Source organism: Rattus norvegicus, chromosome X, assembly GCF_036323735.1.
Source record: "Rattus norvegicus strain BN/NHsdMcwi chromosome X, GRCr8, whole genome shotgun sequence".
NCBI lineage: Eukaryota > Metazoa > Chordata > Mammalia > Rodentia > Muridae > Rattus > Rattus norvegicus.
Window position 1 is genome coordinate 90,183,999 of NC_086039.1, and position 22,141 is coordinate 90,206,139.

The following is a 22,141-nucleotide window of genomic DNA, read 5'->3' on the forward strand; positions in this document are numbered from 1 at the left end:
GAAGATCCTGGGTTTACACTATACCTTTCAAAAAAGAATCCATCCCTACAAACGATAATAGATTGAAAACTTCAATACAAAGAAGAAAAACTACAACCTAGAAAAATCAAGAAAGTAATCTTTGAACAAATCCAAAATTAGATTGCCACAGAAATGCATAATTCGAACTCTACCAACATCAATAACAGGAAGCAATAATCACTGGTCCTAATCTCTTTTAACATCACTGGACTCAACTCACCAATAAAAAGACATAGACTAACAGACTGCATACATACACAGGACCTAGAATTTTGATGTATACAAGAAATGGACCTCAGTGGCAAAAGACAGACACTACCTCAAAGTAAACAGCTGGAAAAATTTTCTGAGCAATTGGTTCAAAGGAAAAGGCTAGAGTAGCCACTCAAATATTGAATAAAATTTACTTTCAAACAAAAATGATGAAGAAAGATGAGGAAGGAAACTTCACACACATCAAAGGAAAAAATTACCACAATGAACTGTCAATTCTGAATATATCTGATCCAAATGAAAGGGCACACACATTCATGAAAGAAACTAGACTAGAGCTCACAGCATATATTGCACCACATAAAAATAGTGGGAGACTTCAACACACCACTCTCCACAATGGGCAGATCATGGAAACAGAAAATAAACCGAGACACAGTCAAGCCATCATAAGTTATGAATCAAAAGAATTTGACAGATATCTGTAGAACACTTTATCCTGAAACAAAAGAATATATCTTCTTCTCAGGAACTCATGGAACCTTCTATAAAATTGACAATATAATTGGTCATAAAACATGCCTCAACAGATACAAGAAGATTGAAATAACCTCATGTATCCTATCAGATCACTATGGAATAAGGCTGATCTTTATCAGGATCAGATGAACCATGTAAGCAGTTCCATAATCAATAAAGAAATATAAGCAGTCATTAGTAGTCTACCATAAAAAAAGGGCAGTACTAGATGGGTTTAGTGCAGAATTCTATCAGAACTTCAAAGAAAATCTAATAACTATAATCTGCAAACCATTCTACAAAATAAAACAGAAAGAAACCAAACAACTCATTCTATGAAGTGCATAAGTACACTTACACCTAAACCACACAAAGACCCTACACAGTAAAAGAACTTTCAACCAAATTTCTTAATGAGTATCAATGAAAAAATACTCAGTAAAATTCTAGCACATGAATCCAAGAACACATCATATGATCATTCACCAGAATAAAGTAGGCTTAACTCAAGGGATTGCAGGGATATTTCAATATATAGAAATACATCAACATACTCCACTGTATAAACAAACTCAAAGGGAAAAACACATTTCCATCCTATTAGATGCTGTGAAAGCATTTAACAAAATTCAACTCCCCTTCATGAAAAAAGTCTTAGAAAGATCAGAAAAACAAGGACCATACTCAAACATAGTAAAAGCAATATCCAGCAAATCAGTAGGCAACATCAAACTAAATGGAGAGAAACTTGAAGCAATCCCACTAAAATCAGGAACTAAACAAGGCTACCAACTCTCTCACTATCTATTAAATATATTACTTAAAGTCCTAGCCAGAGCAATTAGACAAAAAAAAAAAAGTCAAATGTATGCAAAGTCAAAAGGAAGAAGTCAAAACATCACTATTGCCTCTCTGATCCCGGCCCAAATCTCCCTGTTCCCAAACCACATAGGAGTGAATGCTGATCAGGTAGGCAATCCTGAGACTGCAGGGAAGGAGAGACCACAACTCTGGGCCACCTTTGCTCACATCCCTGGCCCAAGAGGAAACTGTGTAGGGCCTCTGGGTGAAGGAAGATAGGGGCACTCGAGATGCAGGAGCCCTGCGGTCCAGACTGCACCGGGATCTGAATGCACCCGGTCAAACAGCTCCCTGCACCCAAATCCCATGGGAGGGAGAGCTAGACCATCAGAGGGGCAGACGCTCTTGGGAAACCAGAGAACACTACTCTCTGCCCACATTTCTGACTCTAGAGGAAAACACCTAGCACCATCTGGGCCCCCTGCACACAGGGACAGAAGAAAGGCAGAGGCAGGCCCTTCTGGTTCCTGCCCACAGGGACATCTGAAAGCCAGTGGGCAGGAATGACTACACGCCTGAAAGCAGAACACTCTGTTCCCATAACTGACTGAAAGAAAACAGGTCTACAGCATTCCAGACACACAAGCCTATAGGATGGTCAAGCCTCTGTCAGAAATAGAAAAACAAGGTAACACCAAAGACCTCTGATAGCCAGAGGCAAAGGCAGGAACACAAGCAACAGAAATCAAGACTACATGACATCATCAGACCACAATTCTCCCACCAAAGAAAACACTGAATATCCAAACACACAAGAAAAGCAAGATCTAGATTTAAAATCACATTTGATCATGATGATGGAGGACATTAAGAAAGACATAAAGAACTCCCTTAGTAAGATGCAGGAAAACACAAGTAAACAAATAAAAGCCCTTAGACAGGAAACACTAAAATCCCTGAAAGAATTACAGTAAAACACAATCAAACTGGTGAAGGAATTGAAAATGGAAAGAGAAACAATAAAGAAAGCACAAAGGGAAACAACCCTGCATATAGAAAACCAAAAGAAGAGACAAGGAGCAGTAGATACAAGCATCACCAACAGAATACAAGAGATAGAAGAGAGAATCTCAGGAGCAGAAAATTCTGTACAAATCACTGATGTAACTGTCAAAGGCAATGTAAAACAGGAAAGGTTACTGGCCCAAAACATACAAGAAATCCAGGACACAATGAGAAGATCAAACCTAAGGATAATAGGTATAGAAGAGAGTGAAGACTCCCTACTCAAAGGATCAGTAAATATCTTCAATAAAATCATAGAAGAACACTTTCCTCACCTAAAGTAAGAGATGCCAATAAACATACAAGAAGCCTACAGAACTCCAAATAGATTGGACCAGAAAAGAAAATCCTCCTGTCACATAATAGTCAAAACACCAAATGCACAAAACAAAGAAAGAATATTAAAAGCAGTAAGGGAAAAAGGTCAAGTAACATATAAAGGCAGACATATCAGAATAACACCAGACTTCTCACCAGAGACTATGAAAGCCAGAAGATCATGGAAAGATGTCATACAGACCCTAAGAGATCACAAATGCCAGCCCAGGTTACTGTATTCAGTAAAACTCTCAATTAACATAGGTGGAGAAACCAAGATATTCCATGACAAAACTAAATTTACACAATATCTTTCTACAAATCCAGCACTACAAAGGATAATAAATGGTAAAGGCCAACACAAGGAGGAAAGTTATACCCTAGAAAAACCAAGAAACTAATCATTTTGCAACAAAACAAAGAGAAGACAAGCACGCAAACATAATCTCACCTCCAAATACTAAGATAAAAGAAAGCAACAATCACTATTCCTGAATATCTCTCAAAGCAATGGACTCAATTCCCCAATTAAAAGACACAGATTAGCAAACTAGATACGTAAGGAGGACCCAGCATTTTGCTGCCTACAGGAAACACATCTCAGAGACCAAAACAGACACTACCTCAGAGTGAAAGGCTGGAAAACAACGTTCCAAGCAAATGGTCTGAAGAAGCAAGCTGGAGCACCATTTAACATCGAATAAAATCGATTTTCAACCAAAAGTCATCAAAAAAGATAAGGAAGGACACTTCATATTCATCAAAGGAAAAATCCACCAAGATGAATTCTCACTCCTAAATATCTATGCTCCCAATACAAGGGCACCTTCATACATTAAAGAAACCTTACTAAAGCTAAAAGCACACATTGCACCTCACACAATAATAGAAGATTTCAACACACCACTCTCATCAATGGAAAGACCATGGAACCTGAAATTGAACAGAAACATAGACAGACTAACAGAAGTTATGAACCAAATGGAATTAACATATATTTATAGAACATTCTATCTTAAAACAAAAGGATATACCTTCTACTAACCACCTCAGGTAACTTTCTCCAAATTTGACCATATAATTGGGTGTAAAACAGACCTGAACAGATACAGAAAGATAGAAATAATCCCATGTGTCCTATCAGACAACCATGTGCTAAAGCTGTTCTTTAATATCAATAAAGAAATGAAGGCCCACATATACATGGAAGTTGAACTATGCCCTACTCAATGATAACCTGGTCAAGGAAGAAATAAAGAAAGAAATTAAAGACTTCTTAGAATTTAATCAAAATGAAAGTACAACATAGCTAAACTTGTGGGACACAATGAAAGCTGTGCTAAGAGGAAAACTCATAGCTCTGAGTGCCTGCAGAAAGAAACAGGAGAGAGCATATATCATCAGCTTGACAGCACACCTAAAAGCTCTAGAACAAAAAGAAGCAAATACACCCAGGAAGAGTAGAAGGCAGGAAATAATCAAACTCAGGGCTGAAATCAACCAAGTAGAAACAAAAAGGACTATACATAGAATCAACAGAACCAAAAGCTGGCTCTTTGAGAAAATGAACAAGATAGATAGACCCTTAGCCAGACTAACCAGAGGACACAGAGACTATGTCCAAATTAACAAAATCAGAAATGAAAAGGGAGACATAACAAAAGAATCAGAGGAAATTCAAAAAATCATCAGATCATATTGCAAAAGCCTATATTCAACACAACTTGAAAATCAGGAGGAAATGCACAATTTCCTAGACAGATACCAGGTACCTAAGTTAAATCAGGAACAAATAAACCATTTAAACAACCCCATAACTCCTAAAGAAATAGAAGCAGACATTAAAAGTCTCCTAACGAAAAAGAGCCCAGGTCCAGATGGGTTCAATGCAGAATTCTATCCGACTTTCATAGAAGACCTCATACCAATACTATCCAAACTATTCCACAAAATTTAAACAGATAGAGTGCTACCGAATTCCTTCTGTGAATCCACAATTACTCTTATACCTAAACCATGCAAAGACCCAACAAAGAAAGAGAACTTCAGACCAATTTCCCTTATGAATATCTACTCAAAGACACTCTATAAAATTCTTGCAAACCGCATCCAAGAACACATCAGAACAATCATCCATCATGATCAAGTATGCTTCATCCCAGGTATGCAGGGATAGTTTAATATAAGAATGGCTTAATCAACGTAATCTGCTATATAAACAAACTGAAAGATTAAAAACCACATGATCATTTCATTAGATTCTGAGAAAGCATTTGACAAAATTCAACACCCCTTCATAATAAAATTCCTGGAAAGAACAGGAATTCAAGGCACATACCTCAACCTAGTAAAAGCCATATACAGCAAACCAGTAGCCAACATTAAACTAAATAGAGAGAAAATTGAAGCAATCCCACTAAAATCAGGCAATAGACAATGCTGCCCACTTCCTCCCTACTTATTCAATATAGTTCTTAAAGTCCTAGCCAGAGCAATAAGACAACAAAAGGTAATCATGTTATATATACTGGAAAAGAAGATGCCAAAACACCACTATTTTCAGATGATATGATAGTATATTTAAGTGATACCAAAAGTTCCACCCAAGAACTACTAAACCTGATAAACACCTTCAGAAAAGTGTCTGGGAACAAAACTAACTCAAATAAATCAGTAGCCTTCCTGTACACAAAAGGAAGCAAGCTGAGAAAGAAAGTAGGGAAACGACACCCTTCATAGTAGTCCAAAATAATACAAAATATCTCAGTGTGACTTTAACCAAGCAAGTGAAAGATCTGTATGATAAGAACTACAAGACTCTGAAGAAAGAAATTGAAGATATCAGAAGAAGGAAAGATCTCCCATACTCATGGTATGGCAGGATTAATATAGTAAAAATGGCCATTTACCAAAAGTGATCTACAGATTCAATGCAATCCCTAACAAAATTCCACTCCAATTCTTCATATTGTTAGACAGAGCAATTTGCAAATTCATCTGGAATAAAAAAAGTCCCAGGATAGCTAAAACTATCCTCAACAATAAAAGGACTTCCGGGGGAATCACTATCCCTGAACTCAAGCAGTATTACAGAGCAATAGTGATAAAAACTGCATTGTATTGGTACAGAGACAGGCAGATGGACCAGTGGAATAGAATTGAAGACCCAGAAATAAACCCACACACCTATGGTCACGTTATCTTTCACAAAGGAGCCAATACCATCCAATGGAAAAAATATAGCATTTTCAGCAAATGGTACTGGATTAACTGGAGATCAGCACGTAGAAGAATGCAGATTGATCCACTCTTATCAAACTGTACAAAGCTTAAGTCCAAGTGGATCAAGGACCTCCACATCAAACCAGATACACTCAAACTAGAAAAATTAGGGAAAAACCTCAAACACATGGGCACTGGAGAAAAGTTCCTGAACAAAACACCAATGGCTTATGCTCTAAGATCAAGAATCAACAAATGGGATCTCATAAAACTGCAAAGATTCTGTAAGGCAAAGCACACTGTTGTTAGGACAAAACGGCCACCAACAGATTGGGAAAAGATCTTTACCAATCCTACAACTGATAGAGGACTTATATCCAAAATATACAAAGAACTCATGGAGTTAGACTGCGGGGAGACAAATAACTCTATTAAAAAATGGGGTTCAGAGCTAAACAAAGAATTCACAACTGATGAAAATGAAATATCTGTCAAAAACCAAAAGAAAATTTCAACATCTTTAGTCATAAGGGAAATGCAAATCAAAACAGCCCTGAGATTAAACCTCACACCAGTGAGAATGGCTCAGATCAAAAACTCTGGCTACACAAGATGCTGCTGAGGATGTGGAACAAGAGGAACACTCCTCCATTTTTGATGGGATTGCAGACTGGTACAACCATTCTGGAAATCAGTCTGGAGCTTCCTCAGAAAATTGGACATTGCACTACCTGCGAACCCAGCTACACCTCTCTTGGACAGATATCCAAAAGATGCTCCAACATATAACAAAGACACACACTCCACTATGTTCATAGCAGCCTTATTTATAAGAGGCAGAAGCTGGAAAGAACCCAGATGCCTTTCAACAGAGGAATGGATACAGAAAATGTGGTACATCTACACAATGGTATACAACTCAGCTATCAAAAACAATGACTTTATGAAATTCATAGCAAATGGATGGAACTGGAAAATATCCTGAGTGAGGTAAATCAATCACAGAAAAACTCACATGGTATGCACTCATTGATCAGTGGATATTAGTCCAAGTGCTTGAATTGCACTAGATGCACAGAACACATGAAACTCAAGAAGGATGACCAAAATGTGGATGCTTTACTCCTTCTTTAAAAGGGGAACAAGAATACCCTTAGGAGGGGATAGGGAGTCAAAGTTTAGAACAGAGACTGAAGGAATACCCATTCAGAGCCTGCCCCACATATGGCCCATACATATACAGCCACCCAATGAGACAAGATGGATGAAGCAAAGAAGTACAGGCTGACAAGAATCAGATGTAGATCTCTCCTGAGAGACACAGCCAGAATACAGCAAATACATAGGCAAATGTCAGTAGCAAACCACTGAACTGAGAACGGGACCCCCGTTGAAGTAATCAGAGAAAGGAATGGAAGAACTTGAAGGGGCTCTAGACCCCATATGAACAACAATGCCAGCCAACCAGAGCTTCCAGGGACTAAGCCACTACCCAAAGACTATACATGGACTGACCCTGGGCTCCAACCTCATAGGTAGCAATGAATAGACTAGTAAAAGCACCAGTGGAAGGGGAAGCCCTTGGTCCTGCTAAGACTGAACCCCAAGTGAATGGGATTCTTGGGGGAGGGCACTATTGGGGGGAGGATGGGGAGGAGAACACTCACAAAGAAGGGGAAGGGGGAGGGGTTAAGGGGATGTTGGCCAGGAAACCGTGAAAGGGAATAACGATTGAAATGTAAATAAGAAATACTCAAGTTAATAAAGAAAAAAAAACTGCAAGAAATTTGTACAGATACAGGCAGGTAGACTAATGGAATAGAATTCAAGACCCAGAAATAAAACAACACACATATAGTCACTTGACAATTGAAAAAGGAGCTAAAACCATCCAGTGAGAAACACACAGCATTTTCAACTAATGATCATAGTTCACTTGGTGTTCAGCATATAGAAGAATGCAAATCAACCCATACTTATCTCCTTGTACAAATCTCAAGTCCAAGTAGATCAAGCATCTCCACATATAACCAGATACACAAACTAAAAGATGAAAAAGTGGAGAAGAGCCTTGAACAGATGGGCATAATAAAAAAAATTAACAAATTTGACCTCATAAAATTGAAAAGCTTCTGTAAGGGAAAGGACAGTGTCAATAGGACAAAAGGTAAACCAATAGATTGGAACAAATGTTCACCCATCCTATATCTAATAAAGGACTAATATCCAATATATACAATGAAAACAAAAATTAGAAACACATAACCATATTGAAAAATGAGGTATAGAGTTTAACAAAGAATTCTCAACTGAGGAATATTGAATGGCCCAGTAGCACCTAAAGAAATGTTCAACATCCTTAGTTGTCAAGGAAATGAAATCCAAACAACACTGAGATTCCACCTTACACCAGTCAGAATAGCTAAGGTTAAAATCTCAGGTAACGACAGATACTCAGGAGGATATGGAGAAAGAGGAAAACTCCTCCATGGCTGGTGGGATTGCAAGATGGTACAACCACTGTGTAAATCAGTCTAATGATTCCTCAAAAAATTGGACATAGTAGTACCCGAGGACCCAGTTCTCCAGCTCCTGGGCATATACCCAAAATATGCTGCAATATATAACAAAGATGCATGCCCCACTATGTTCATAACAGCCTTATTTATAAGAGCCAGAAGAACCCAGATTTCCCTCAATAGAGAAATGGATACTGAAAATGTACTTTTACACAATGGAGTGCTACTCAGCTATTAAAAACAATGATTTCATGGAATGTATAAACAAATGAATGGAACTAGAAAATGTCACCCTCAATGAGGTGACCCAGTCACAAAACAATACACACAGTATGTATTCACTGATAAGTGGATATTAAGCAAAAATCTTGAAATACCCATTATATAACTCACAGACCACATGAAGATCAAGAAATAGGAAGACCAATGTGTTTATGCTTCAGTCCTTTTTATAAGGGGCACAAAATACTCTCAGGAGTTACAGGCTTGGTGGGACTTGGTAGGAAAGAAGAGAGGGAGGGGGAAATGGGGGCAGTATCGGCTATGGGAAGATGCATGGATTATTTACAGAGGGTCAGGAAATTGAACCAAGGTATGTAGCAATTGGGCATAGTGAACTCGGTGTATTCCCCAGAAAGTCCTAGATGCCCATGACCCAACAGGGATGAAATTAGCTGAAATGCCCAAGAAAGGGGAGGGAGACCCTGTAGAGACCATATCTGGAGGTTAGGCAAGGTCCCTGGTTAGATGATGGGGCCACTTCACTCATTTTCCATTTTTTTAACCCACAGTGACTCCTGTCTAAAGGAAATATGGAGACAAAGTGTGGAGCAGAGACTGAAGGAAAAGCTATGCAGTGATTTCCCCACCTGGGGATCCATATCATATATAGACACACTATCCAGACACTATTGCTGGTTCCAAGAAAAGCTTGCTGACAGGAGCCTGATGTAGCTGTCTTCTGAGAGGTTCTGCCAACACTTCATAAATACAGATGTGGATATACACAGCCAACCATTGAACTGAGCACTGGAACCCCAACTGAACAGTTAGAGAAGGGACTGAAGGAACTGAAGGGGTTTGGATCCCCATAGAAAGAACAAAAATGTCAAGTAACCAGAGCACCCATTTTTCCCAGAGAATAAGCCCCCAACCAAGGAGTGAACCATTGAGTGACATATGGCTCCATGCCCATATGTAGCAGTGAATGGCCTTGTTGGTCAACATTAGGAGAAAAGGCCTTTGGTCCTGTGAAGTCTTGATGCCCCACTGTAGGAAGATGCCAGTATGTGAAATAATGAGGGAATGGGAGTGTGGGAGTACCCTCATAGATATAGGAGTAGGGTGATGGGATAGGGGGTTTGCAGAGGGGAAACCTGGAAATGGGATAACATTTGAAATGTAAATATGTACAACATGCAAAAAAGAAAAGGACAAAGCACTTAGAAACGTGTATACACTTACATTTATTATTAAGAGATTTCAATTTTCATTGTTTTGCAGCATATTTCTGCAAAAGAAACATAAGTTTTGAAGATTTGTTTTATGCTGGTATGTGTGATTTTTATTATTAACCTTATATGTTTAAACTCTTCTTGCCATTCAGAGCATGCTTTTTTAACAATTGTATAACCTATGAAATCCTTGGAAATTTAAGAACACCAAATTCTATCCAGAATGAGTATATTTATAACACATACTTAACATGTCTCTGGTGATTGTTTTCTGTTTACAAGGTAATAGAAAGAAAAAGGAAAAGGCTTAAGTCCAGTGCTGCTTCTTTAGAATTTCTAAGTCTGTGTTTCTCTATCTGTATAATGTAATGATACTTCTCACATGACCACCTCAGAGTTCATAGACTGATGAATTATATGTCAAAGCATCATAGTACTAAACAAGCTATAGACCATCTTAATGATAGATTCAAAGGTGGAGAATTAAAGCAGACAGAAATGAACAAGGTAAGTGTCTTAGTTAAGCTTTTATTGCTCTGAATAGACACCAAGATCAATGCAAATTTTATAAAGGACAACATTTAATTGGGGATGGTTTACAGGTTCAGATGTTCAATCCATTATCATCAAGGCAGGAGCATGGCACCATGCAGGCAGGAATGGTGCATGAGAAGCTGAGTTCTACATCTTCACCCAAAAAAGCCAGTAACAGACTCAGCATCCCCAGGCAGCTAGGAAGAGGGTCTCCAAGCCCACCCCTACAGGGACACACTTCATTTAACAAAGCCACACCTTCTAAAAGTGCCACTCCCTGGGCCAAGCATATGTAAACCATCACATTCCACTCCCTAGCCTCCATAGGCTTGTTTAAGCACAGGAGTCTATGGAGACCATACCTAAACTTGGCATAATAAAAATGTACATTTAGTTCAACTTCCAAAGTCCCCAAAGTCTATATAGCATTCTCAACAATGTTAAAAGTTCAAAGTTCAAAGTCTCTTCCAAGATCCATCTATTCACTTAACTCTAATCTCCAAATTAGGACAGGCAACCAGCTGGGAAAATTTCAAACTCTGCTATCTCCATGTCTGATGTCAAAGTAATCTTCAGATCTTTAATTCTTTTTTCATCATTTTTGACAACAACAAATTTCTTTCTCCTGAGCTGGTTCCACTCCCTGTTAGCAGCTTTCCTCAGCAGATAGCCCTGGACTCTGGCATCTGTAACATCTTTGGGTCTCCACGGCAGCTTCAATGTTACAGCTTGTTTTAGTGTCTGGGATCCACATATGATCCTACAAAGGACTGACTTCACTAGTCCAGCTATGCCCTCTATCTGTAGCAGTTTAACTTCAAGTTGATCCACACTACACCGTTGCTGTTGTTCTTGGTGATCATCCCTTGGTACTGGCATCTTCAATAAACTGGGGTCTTCTGTTACATCTAGGCTTCACCAATAGCTCCTAGGCTCTCTTCATGGTGCCAAGCCTTAACTTCTTTGCCTGACCCCTTTAATCCTCGGCCATCAATTGCAACTGAGGGTGCACCTTCACTAATGGCCTTCCACAGCCTTTCACAGTGCCCAGACTCAACTGCTCTTCATGACCCCTTCATGCCTTCAAAACCAGTACCACCTGGGTGACTCTTACACATTACTAAGTCCAGCAACAGCACGAGGTACAACCTTGGCAACTCTGGAACACAGCTCTCAAAAAACACTTCCCAGAAGATCTTACCTCAGTGATGCTGATCTCTTTCTTAGCTCCAGCTAACCAGCATCAATTGTCCCAGTAGTCTCCTTCTCCTCTTGAATATAAAGCCAGAGGCACATGGCTGAAGTTGTTGAGTTCTGCTGCTTGCAGGAGTTGGAATATGGCCCCCTTGTTCTATTACATTAACACTAGCTTCCTAGTTTCTAACTCCTTCACTGCCTAAACTTGGCTGTCCTGGATCGTGCTCTATAGATTGACCTTGAATTTAGAGATCTGTATGCCTGTCTCCTGGAATTAAAGATTTGTACTAAGTTACCTGGAGCTAATTTAGCTGGGTGGGATCTTGTCACAAGGTCATTACTTCCTTAGTTCAATTCAATATCCTTGGACACAGGATTCAGCTCCATTTCACTTCTGGGTGTCCCTTTAATATTCGAACCACATGTTTTGTATTTTTCCTTTCTGAACTTCCCTTTTTTCATTAAAATGCTCTTCATGAGACTTAACCAGAGAACAAAATATATAATGGGTGTTTCTGATACTTGCCTTCTCAATTTAATTAACCTGAGTCTTTTCCCCTTTGCCTCAGGTGGACTCTTCAGACTAGGGAAAAAAGCAGCCACATTCATCACCCAAATACCACAAAAGCAGTCTTTACAGCACATACTGAAATTCTTCTCCTCTGAAACCTCTTGAGCCAGGCCTGTATAATTCAAATCACTCTCAGTAACAAAGACTTCCACATTCCTACTAAGATAGCCCACTAAGCCCCATTTAAACATTCCACTGCTTTCCAAATCCAAAGTCCCAAAATCCACGTTCTTCCAAACAAAAGCATGACCTGGCCTATCACAATACCCTACTCTGAGTACCAACTTTGGTCTAATTAAGGTTTTATTGCTGTGAACAGACACCATGGTCAAAGTAAATTTTATAAAGGAAAACATTTATTTGGGGCTGCCTTACAGGTTCAGAGATTCAGTCCATTATCGTCCAGGCAGGAGCATGGCAGCATCCAGACAGGAATGGTGCAGGAGGAGATGAGTTCTACATCGTCTCCCTTAGGAAACCAGGAACAGACTCAGCATTTCCAGGCAGCTAGAAGGAGGGTCTCCAAGGCCACCCCAAAAAGTGACAAACTTCCTCCAACAAGGCCACATCTTCTAATTGTGCCACTTCCTGGGCCGAGCATATGTAAACCATCACAATAAGTAATTAAGTGTATAGTTAGGAAACACTAAAAGAATGAGATTACTCTAGAGTTATTGTCTCTGCTTTCAACAATTCCTTCGTGGAATGAACCTCTGGAAGCAAACAAAAGGCATAAGTTTCTAGAATTTCATCAAACTTCCATGATTCACAAGGCCTTTGCCCAGTGTTATATAAGCAATAACAATTACTAGGGAGAAGACACTGTTCACAGAGCTGAGCTCAAATTAAAGATGTTCAGGGGGCTCCTGGGATGATGCTTTACTGACTCCTCACTCACCCAGTGATGGCCTTTTCTCCGATACAGTCAATAATCATTGATTTACTAAGCTGGATATGGATGGGACTGGTACTTTGATCTGTTCTCAATGTCCTATCTGGGTTGAATAGATGTTCATTAATATCTCTACAAAAAAAATCACACAATAATAAAAAAAATGAGGGGGAATCAATTATAAGAATTAAGAGAGTCTGAATTCACATGATGCATATTTCCTTGCAAAAAATTAATAATAATGATAATGAATTTGAAACATTACACAATAAGTTAGACTCCAAATTAAGTTTTTATCTGCCAAAGTTAAATTAACTGAAGCTTTAATCTCACTACAAAATAATACCATTTTATCTCTTAAATTTTAGTGGCATGTTTTAAAAACATAGAGTCATTCTAATAAATAAAAGTATACTAAACATAAAACATTAATATGACAATCTCCTAGTGCTATTATAATAAATAAAATAAAATTAATCAATGGTTGTTTAAAAATACTCAATTATTCTTCTCAGAGAAAATCCATCATTGGTAAATGACCAAATGAATAAATATTTGGTCTGTAATATTATAATGCTAAATTCTGCATTCCAAGGTCTAGTTTGTCTCAAGATGAGTGAATTCTCATGTATGGCAGCCTACCAAAAAAGAAATCTATCAGGTCTGTAAAAATTGAGTAGGAATTTTGATGGGAATTGCATTGAATCTATAAATTGCTTTTGATAAGATGTCTATGTTCACTGTTAATCCTACCAATCTATTCATGGGCAATCTTTCCATCTTCAGATATCATCTTCAATTTCTTTTTTCAGGTACTTGAAGTTCTTGTCATACAGATCTTTTACTTGCTTAGTTAGAGTTACACCAAAGTGTTTTATATTATTTGGGTTTATTGTAAAGGGTATTGTTTCCCTAACCTCTTTTAAGCCTATTTATCATTTGGATAAAGGAGGGCTACTGATTTTTTGGAGTTAAGTTTGTATGCAAACACTTTTACTGAAGGTCTTTATAATATAAGCTGTTTTTAAACTGAGTTCACTGGTAGAAAATTGGGAATCATTATGTATATTATCATAACTTCCAAAATTACTTCAATGTCTTCCTTTCCAATATGTATCTCCTTGATTTCCTTTTCTTCTATTATTGCTTTAGCTATAATTTCAAGTACTATATTGAATAATAGGGAGAGAGTAAGCAGCCTTTTTATGTTCCTGATTTTAATGGAATTGGTTTAAGTTTCTCACCATTAAGTTGGATGTTAGCTGTTGACTTGCTTATATTGCTTTTATTATGTTTAGGTACGTGACCTGTATCCTTGAAATCTCCAAGACTTTTAACATGAAGAGGTATTGGATTTGGTCAAAGGCTTTTTCAGCATCTAATGAGATGACCATATAATATTTTTCTTTCAGATTTTTTATATGATGGATTATGCTGATAGAATTTTATATATTGAGCCATCCATGCAGGCCAGGGATAAAACCTAATTGATCATGATATATATCATGTTCATTGTTTGGGAAATACCCTCCCTACCAAAGATTTGGGGAAATATTCTCCCTGCCAAAGTTATCAGGGAATGTCCACTCTAGGACAGTTAATGACTCCATTATAATCAGAGAGAGCAATCCTGAGATCACAGGTGACACCCCCACTTCTCACATTACTGGCCCAAAAGGAACCTGCCTGGAGCCCTCTGGACACAGAAACCTAGGAGGAGTTTGGGACAGGATTGTTCTGGTTTCTGCCTGCACCCAGAGCTGACCCTGTAACACAGCTCTCTATACCTACATCCCTCTAAGAGAAAGCCAGTCTCCAGGAGTGTGACACACCTGGAGACTGCTAAAAGGGACCAACCCAGAGTCCAAAGGACATGGGAATTGAAGAACAGTCTGGGAGAGGAACCTCCCAGTTTCTGTCTGTGACTATAGCTGACCCTGTGCCACAGATCTCTGTAGCCAGATCCCTCTGGGAGAAAACAGGTCTATAGGACTGTTGACACACAAGCTTACAAAAGGATTTAGCCACTGTCAGAAACAGCCAGAGCAGCTAACAGCAGAGATAAGCAGATAGAGAGAGGAAAGGGCAAGAATCTAAGCAACAGAAAAAAAGACCATTTGGCATCATGAAAACCCACTTCCCCAAAATAGCAAGCCCTAGATACTCCAACACAATAGATAAGCAAGATTTTTATTTAAAATCACAACTCATGATGATGTTAGAGTACTTTAAGAAGGACATAAATAACTCATTTAAAGAAATAAAGGACAATGCAGGTAAACAGGTTGAAGCCCTTAAAGAGGAAACATAAGAATCCCTTAAAGAACTAGAGGAAAACAGAACAAAACAGGTGAAGGAATTGAACAAAATCATTCAGGATTTAAAAATGGAAATAGAAACAATAAAGAAATCACAAAGGGAGACAACACTAGGAAAGAGATCAGGAGTCATAGATATAAGTATTACCAACAGAATACAAGAGATAAAAGAGAAAATCTTAGGGGCAGAAGATACCATAGAAAACACTGACACAACCATCAATTATAATGCAAAACACAAAAGTTTCTACCTCAAAACATCCAGGAAATCCAGGACACAATCAGAAGATCAAACCTAAGGATATTAGGTATAGAAGAGAGTGAAGAGTCCCAACTTAAAGGACCAATAAATATATTCAACAAAATTATAAAAGAAAACTTCTCTCACCTAAAGCAAGATATGCCCATAAACATACAAGAATCCTACAGAACTACAAATAGATAGGACAAGAAAAGAAATTACTTCTGTCACATCAGTTAAAACACCAAGTGTCCAAAACAGAGAAAGAATATTAAAAGCAGTAAAGGGAAAAGGTCAAGTAACATATAAAGGCAAACCTCTCAGAATTACATGAAACATCTCACCAGAGACTATGAAAGCCAGAAGAGCCTGGGCAGATGTCATACAGACCCTAAGAAAACACAAATGCCAGTCCAGGCTACTATATCCAGCAAAATTCTCAGATGGAGAACACAGATGGAGGAAACAAGATATTCCATGAAAAAAAACAAATTTATACAATATCTTTCCAGAAAATCTAGTCCTACAAAGGAAAATAGATGTGAAATTCCAACACAATGAGGGAAACTACACCCTAGAAAAAGTAAGAAATTTGTCTAATTTCAACTAAACCAAAAGAAGATAGACACAAACATAATTCCACTTATAACAACGAACATAATAGGAAACAACAATCATTGGTCCCTAGTATCTCTCAACATCAATGGACTCAATTCCCCAATAAAAATACATAGACTAACAAATTGTATATTTAAAGAACACCCAGCATTTTCCTGCATAGAAGAAACACACCTCAGTGACAAAGATAGGGACTAACTTAGAGTAAAATGCTGGAAAAAATTTTCCAAGTAAATGGTCCTAAGAAACAAGGTGGAATAGCCATTCTACTATCAAATAAAATCGACTTTCAACCAAAAGCTATCAAAAGAGGTAAGGAAGGATATTTCATATTCATCAAAAGAAAATTCTACCAAGATGAACTCTGAGTCCTGAATATGCTCCAAATGCAAGGGCATCTACACTAATAAAAAAAAAAAAAAAAAACTTTAGTAAAGCACAAAGCACACATTGCACCTCACACAATAGTAGTGGAAGACTTCAACACCCCATTTTCATCAATGGAAAGATCATGGAAACAGAAACTAAACAGAGACAGAGAGAAACTAAAAGAAATTATGAACCAAACAGATTTAACAGATAATTATAGAACATTTCACACTAAAACAAAAGAATATAACTTGTTCTCAGCACATCGTGTTACCTTCTCCAAAATTGAGCATATAATTGATAACAAAACAGCCCTCAACTTGTACAAGAAGAGGGAAATAATTCCATGCATCCTATCAGATCTCCAAGGACTAAGGCTGCTCTTCAATAACAACAAAAACAATCGAAAGCCCACATATACGTGGAAGCTGAACAGAACTCTACTCAATGTTAACTTTTTCAAGGAAGAAATAAGACATTAAAGACTTTTAAGAATTTAATGAAAATGAATGCACAACATATTCATACATATGGGATACAATGAAAGCAGTGCTAACAGGAAAACTCAAAACTATGAGTGCCTCCAAAAAGAAACTGGAGAGATCATACACTAGCAGGATGAGAGTACAGCTAAAATCACTAGAACAAAAATAAGCAAATACATCCAAGAAGAGTACAGGGCAGGAAATAATAAAAATCTGAGCTAAAATCAACCAAGTAGAAACAAAAACATCTACACAAAGAATTAACAAAACCACGAGCTGATTCTTTGGGAAAATCAACAAGATAGATAAACGCTTAGCCAGACTAAACAGAGAGCACAGAGAGAGTATCCAAAGTGACAAAATCAGAAATGAAAATGGAGACATAACAATAGAAATTGGGGAAATTAAAAATATATATATCAGATGCTACTACAAAAGCCTATACTCAACAAAACTGGAAAATCTGGATGAAATGGACAATTTTCTAGACAGATACCAGGTACCACAGTTAAATCAGGATCAGATAAACCATCTAAACAGTTCCATAATAACTAAAGAAATAGAAGAAGTCACTGAAAGTCCCCCAAACAAAACCAAAACCAAAAAAAAAAAAACCCAAAAAACAAAACCAAAAACAAAACCAACCAACAAATAAAAAACTAAAAACAAAAACAAAAAACCAAACCAAACCAAAACAAAACAAAAAAAGGACCAGACCAATTTAGTGAAGAATTCTGTCAGAACTTCATAGAAGCCACTATCCAATACTATCCAATACTATCCAAACTATTCCACAAAATAGAAATGAAAGGAACATTACTACTTCTTTCTGTGAAGCCACAAATACACTTAACCCTAAACGACACAAAGATACAACAGAGAATGAGTTCTTCAGACCAATTGCACTTATGAATACCAATGCAAAGATGCTCAATAAAATTCATGCAAACTGAATACATGAACACATGAAAAATATCATCCATTATGATTAAGTAGGCTTCATCCCAGGGACACAGGGATATTTCAACATATGGAAATCCATCAAGGTAATCCACTATATAAATAAACTCAAAGAAAACAACCACATAATTTTCATATTAGATGCTGAGAATGCATTTGATAATTTCAACACCCCTTCATGATGAAAGTTTTGGAATGATCAGGGTTTCAAGGCTACACAGAGTAAAACATAGTAAAAGCAATATCCAGCAAACCAGTAGCCAAAATTAAATTAAATGACAAGAAACTTGGAGCAGTCCCACTAAAATCAGGGACTAGACAAGGCTGCCTACTCTCTCCCTAATTATTCAGTATAGTACTCAATGTCCTAGCCAGAGCAATCAGACAACAGAAGGAGGTCAGAGGATTAAAAACTGGAAAGGAAGTAGTTAAAATATCTCTATTTGCAGATGATATGATAGTATAATTAAGTGATCCCAAAAGTTCCATCAGAGGACTCCTAAGCCTGATAAACAACTTCAGCAAAGTGGCTGGGTATAAAATTAACTCAAATAAATCAGTAGCCTTCCTCTACACAAAGAGAAACAAGCCAAGAAAGAAATTAGGGAAACGATACCCTTCATAATAGTCCCAAATAATATAAAATATCTCGGTGTGATTTTAACCAAGCAAGTGAAAGATCCATATAAGAACTTCAAGCCTCTGAAGAAAGAAATTGAAGAAGATATCAGAAGATGGAAAGATCTCTCATGCTCATGAATTGGCAGGAATAATATAGTAAAATGGCCATTTTACCAAAAGCAATCTACAGATTCAATGCATCCCCATCGAAATTCCAATCCAATTCTTCATAGAGATATAAAGAGCAATTTGAAAATTCATTTGAAATACCAAAAAACACAGGATAGCAAAAACTATCCTCAACATAACAGAACTTCTGAGAGAATCACCATCCCTGGCCTCAAGCTATATTACAGAGAAAACATGATAAAACTATATGATATTGGTACAGAGGCAGTCAAGTACGTCAATGGAATAGAATTGAAGACACAGAAATGAATCCACACACCCATGGTCATTTGATCTTTGACAATGAAGCTAAAACCATCTAGTGGATAAATGATAGCATTTTCTTTTTTTAATTCTTTTTTTATTGGATATTTTTATTCACATTTCAAATATTATTCCCTTTCCCAGTTTTCCATTCATAAGCCCCCATCCCATCCCCATCCCCTTTCTTCTATGAGGTTGTTCCCCTCCCCAACTAGCCTCCTTCCTGCAGCCCCTCCCTGATATTCTCCTACCATGGGTGGTCCAGCCTTAGCAAGCTTGGAATGGCCATTCTTTCATTCTCTGCTCCAAGCTTTGTCTCCATGTCTCCCCCCTATGAATATTTTTGTTCTGCTTTTTAAGAAGGAATGAAGCATCTACATTTTGTCCATCCTTCTTCTTGAGGTTCATGTGGTCTGTGGATGGTATCTTGGGTAATTTGTATCCATTTATGTTTACAATTTATGTTCTTTTGTGACTGGGTTATCTCATTCAGGATATTTTCTAGTTCCATCCATTTGCCTATGAATTTCATGTAGTCATTTTTTTAATAGCTGAGCAGTATTCCATTGTGTAGATGTACCATATTTACTGTATCTATTCCTTTGTTGAAGAGCATCTGAGTTCTTTCCAGCTATTGGCTATTATAAATAAGGCTGCAATGAACATAGTGGAGCACGTGTCCTTGTTATATGTTGGGGCATCTTTTGGGTATGTGCCCAGGAGTGATATAGTTGAGTCCTCAGGTAGTACTATGTCCAATTTTCTGAGGAACCTCCAGGCTGATTTCCAGAATGGTTGTATGAGCTTGCAATCCCATCAAAAATGAAGGAGTGTTCCTCTTTCTCCACATCCTCAACAGCACCTGTTGTCATCTTAGTTTCTTATCTCAGCCATTTTGACTGGTGTGAGATGGAATCTCAGGGTTGTTTTGTTTTGCATTTTCCTGATGACTAAGATGTGAACATTTCTCTCTCATAGAGGCAAAGGGGAAGATGGATGGGATGGGGGCTGTTTGCAGAGGGAAAACCAGAAAGGGAATATCAATTTAAATGTAAACCAATGAAATGATTAATAAAAAAAAAGAATAACTTAAAGAAATGTTCAATGCTCTTAGTCATCAGGGGAATGAAAATCAAAAAGACCCTAAGATTCCATCTTACATCCAATATAATGGAAAAGATTATAAAGTAATGGGACAGCACGTGCTAGTAAGGATGTGGAGTAAGCAGAACACTCCTCCATTGCTGGTGGCAGTGGAAACTTTTACTACTACCTTGGAAATCAATCTGGCACTTTCTCAAAAAATTTTAAAAAAGTTTTATCTGAAGATCCAGGTGTTGTGTTCCTGGGCAAATACCCAAAAGATGTGTTTACCCATACCACAAGGATAATGTGTTCATAGGAACTTTATTTGGAATAGTCAGAAGCTTTTAAAAGCCCAGATGCTCCTAAACTTAAGAATAGGTACAAAAAAAGTGTCATTTGTTTACACAATAAAATGCTATCCAGTTATTAAAAGTAAGGACATTATGAATTTTTGCAGGCAAATGGATGGAAGTTGAAAATATAATTATGAGTGAGATAACCCAAATCCAAAACAATATGCATATTATTTATTTTGTATTGGTAAAAAGATAAAGAGAGGAGGATGTACGGTGAGGTATGGGGAAATGGGATGCCTCTGCAGAACTATGCTAAGGCATCCCTTCCACCTGAGGGACCAGCCACAAGGTAACATAGTAAAGAATAGAGCTTATTCATTGCATGGTGAGGGGAGTTGAGAGGGAAATGTAGGCAGAGAAAGGGGGAGAGAGAGAGAGAGAGAGAGAGAGAGAGAGAGAGAGAGAGAGAGAGAGAGAGAGAGAGTGGCCTTGCACATGTAGAGAAAGAGGGGAGAAGGGAATGGGGAGGGAGAAGGCAAGGGCACAGAGCAGGAGCAAGAAGGGAAGAGCAAGAGCAAGAGAGATAGGTGGAACCAACCAGCCCCTTTTATAGTGAGTCAGGCATACCTTGCTGTTGCCAGATAACTATGAGTCTGCGCATACCTGACCATTGCCAGATAACTATGGGGCAGAGTTTAAACAAAATGCTAGCAATTTACTCACTTATAAGTGGATATTATCCATAAAACACATAATACACTCCACAGACTCAAAGAAGCTAAATTATAAGGAAGGGACAAATGAGGATGCTTGAATTTCATTTAGTAGAGGGGATAAAAGTCATAGGAGACAGTGGGAGGGGGAACTGGGTAGGAGAGAGGGTGTAGAGGGGACTGTAGGGAAATATTCAGGATCTTGTATGGGAAGATTGGAGAAAAGGAAAAAAGGGTTAGGAGAACGAATGGAAATCTGCAGCTTGTGGGGATAGGGGCAGGGTAGGCACATCTAGGACAGGGCAGATAGCTAGGATTGGGGAGGTTTTCATGAGTATGTGTGAAACATAGCTGAGACTAATAGCAGTGGAAATATGGAATCTGTAGAGGCTACCACCTTAGCCAAGCAGGATCAACAGATAAAGGCATTAGACTACCCACAAAACTGTTGACCCAAAATATGGCCTATTTAAAAGAAATGCATGGACAAAGCTGGAGCAGAGATTGATAGAATGTTAAACACCAATCAATGATACTATTAATGATACAGTGTTATGCCAACAGACATAACTGTCTTCAAGAGCTTCTACCCAGCAGTCCACCGAACAGATGCAGAGACCCACAGAAAATCATGGACAGAGCTATGGGACTCTTATAGAACAGTTGTGTTGTGGAA